This window comes from Echinops telfairi, unplaced genomic scaffold (genome assembly GCF_000313985.2).
Source record: "Echinops telfairi isolate 266 unplaced genomic scaffold, ASM31398v2 ScPeMD7_17;HRSCAF=63, whole genome shotgun sequence".
NCBI classification, from domain to species: domain Eukaryota; kingdom Metazoa; phylum Chordata; class Mammalia; order Afrosoricida; family Tenrecidae; genus Echinops; species Echinops telfairi.
In genome coordinates this window covers 3423567-3426664 of record NW_022103914.1, presented here as the reverse complement: position 1 = coordinate 3426664, position 3098 = coordinate 3423567, and positions in this window count along the sequence as shown.

Genomic DNA, 3098 nt, shown 5'->3' with positions numbered 1-3098 from the left:
AGAACTAGAAAGGCGAGGCTCACCACCCATTTATCCCTCCGCCTTTCAACCAGCCCCACATGTGATTATCGGCCAGGCTGGCACAATTAACTAACTCAGTCACCTTCCAAGCTGACTTCTCCGCTTCAGTTGAACTGGCCAGCAGCTCCCCTCGGAGGCCCTGTTTTGCCTGGACCTGCTTGTGAAGGCCCCTGGGGAGACTAGCCAGGAGCCCCGGTGGCATAGTGGTGATGAGGAAGGCTACAATCCAAGGTCCACAGTTTGAAACCACCAGCAGCTCTGAGGGAGAGAGATGGGCTTTCTGCTCTCGTCAACAGTGACGTCTCAGAAACTCCCCGGGACAGTTCTGCCCTGGTCCCACAGGGGTCCCTCTGGGTCAGCATCGACTCGACGGCAGTGAGTTTGAGGTAGACGAAGGCACAGGTGTTACTGAGAGACCCTGTCTGCATCGTCCACTGATCGCAGAGGCACATGTAAGCAATTTTTGTTCATGTGTGCCCTGGTTGCAATACCTTTTCACTTACTCTTTGAGGTAGTTATTGTGACAACCTGGACGATAAACACATGTGGGGTTAATTGAAGGGCGGAGGGATAAATGGCTCAATGAGCCTCGCCTTTCCAGTTCTCGGGTCTCTTGCTTTCTGATGGTCGGCCAGGGTGCAGCTGTCTTAGCCAATTCCCTGCTTCAGCTTGCAAGGCTCACTTCCTGCAAGACATCCCTGAGGAGAAGCTGCATGGACCCGATGCAGCCCTGGGTGCTGGAGCAGCTGTGTGGAGACCCCTGCCAGTGCTGAGATGCTTACACGTTCACTGATTCAGCTTTCCTCCTGCAGTCGGCATCATTGCGTGTGCTTTGTGAGATGAAGGAGGACTTTGTGGATTGGTGTTGAACATATGGGCTAATGTTGGACTTGTGGGCTTGGGCAGCACTGGGTTGGGATGTTTTCTTGATGTGCACTTAACCTTTATATAAAATTCTCTCTTAAACATGAGTTGCTGTGGATTTGTTTCTCTAAAGTACCCAGACTAACACACTCTTGTCTGATTAGAGGCCTGAGTTGATTTTTTGGTTCCTGCAGTTTTCAGTCAAGGAAAGTTCTACTTTGTCAAATAGGGTCACCAGGAGTGAGACAACAAACAATATGTATATAATCTGTTAACTCAGTGGTGGTGAGTTACACACACACACACACACACACATTTGAGAGCACATGTGCCCGCATGCAAGGTCCACAAGTAGCAACACATGAAAGGACTCATTTCTGGGCAGCATCAGTTAAGGGGCTTGTGGGGAGAGGTGCCAAGCCAGCAGCACATGCCCAGAGCTGCTCATGCCACAAAATGATTAAGGTGGAAGGGGGCTGATCCACATGGAATTTGGAAGAAATAGAGATCAGGGCCAAGGTTTCCCAGGGAGTCACAGGCCTGTGGGAACAAAGGCACCGGATGGGAGCTGCAGTGGGGAGGAGTGGGGAGCACTTTGGGATTCAGCTTTGGAAGGAGCATGTAGCCCCAGGCCCTCTAGAGACCTTGAGGTTCCCTTAACTCAAAGAGATGCAGGCCTACTGTCTCTGAAGTGCAGGGACTGAGAGACCAGGCCCCTCATCTGCTGCCAACCTCCTCACAATACACACAGACACCCCCACCACCGCAGCCCCCCCACTCACACTTCCTGCCTCAGTTTTGGGAGGCTTCTTTGTGCAACAAGTCTCAGATACTCTCGGGACCAAACAGTCTTGGTGAGAGAGCGGATGCTGTCGTTCTTCGTGGAAAGAGGTGAGGTGATCCTCTCCCATAAGGACCCACCGCCTTCCTTGTGGAGCAGTCCCCCTCTGCCCTAAAGGGTCCCACTATGGAATGGCAGGGGGTTTCTGGATTTTGCTTCATTAGTTACAAAGCTCATGGCTATTGAGTGAGTTTTTCCTCATAGCAACCCTGTCTAGGGTTTGGACGACTGTAGATCTTTATAGAAGCCGACAGCCTCATCCTTCTCTCGAAGAGCCCCTGGTAGTTTTGAACTGCTGACCTTGTGGTTAGCAATGAAAAGCTTACCTGACAGTGTTACAAGGTCTCCTTAGTTATCTGTGTATCTTAATTAATTCCTCAGTGAATCTACACGGGGACCCACCTTGTGGGGGTGGGGTGGCAGGGGTTAGCAGAATGATCAAGTTTTATTTTTGAATGAAATCCTTCCACCGGCTGCATTCCTCCCCTCGTTTAAAGTTGTCTAGGGACCGTCGCTAATTTGCCCTTCTCTGTTTCTGGAAACACAGTCTGGGGGTTGTCAGCAGGCCCAGGGATGAGGCCTAGGTGGCAGACCCAAGGCTGGCCCCAAGACGCTTTGAGCCACACTGTATGGGAAGACTCTTCATCGGGCCTCTGAAACCGTACTGGACTGAAGCCACCATGCAGAACGGGTTACCACTTGGCTGGGTAGGCTGTCACACCCATTGTGCTAGGTGCCTGGCCATCCACTGCCTGGGGGTCCCGGGCTTGGCTGGGGCTCCCGGGCTTGGCTGGGGCTCACCGTATTCTGGAAGCCGCACAAACTCTGAGGGCTCGCTGGGAAGGCTGATCCCCCAGGGGTTACTGGCACTGACTCTGAACTGGTACGGACACCCAGGACTGAGGTCTTCAATGACGAGGTACGTGTCCAAGGTCGAAGCGACAGACTGCTGCCAAACCTGGGAACCTGGGGCAGTTTCCGAGGGAGGAAAGGAGAAAAAGTCAGAGGGACATTGTGTCAAAGACCTTCAGCACACAAAGAAAGGAAAACGGATACATTCCAGTCCAGCGGCCGCTGGGGTCACGGCATCAGGCCGGGCCTTGGAAAACCCGCTGCCCAGGCCTGGAAGGCCTTGGTTCCGCTCAAAGATCACTGGATATGCTGTGTGTGTGTGTTGGGAGGGGGAGGGGGAGCAAGCTTGCAGAAGCCAGACTTTTAAAAGATGTGCTCATGACACACGGAATCTGCAGGAACAGCAATGGGAGTAGCGATACCAGGAGGGTAGGGGCGAGGGGGAGAGAGGAGGGGCGAAAGGGGGAGCTGATTGCAATGATGGACACATAACCACACACACACCCCTCCAGGGGGAAGA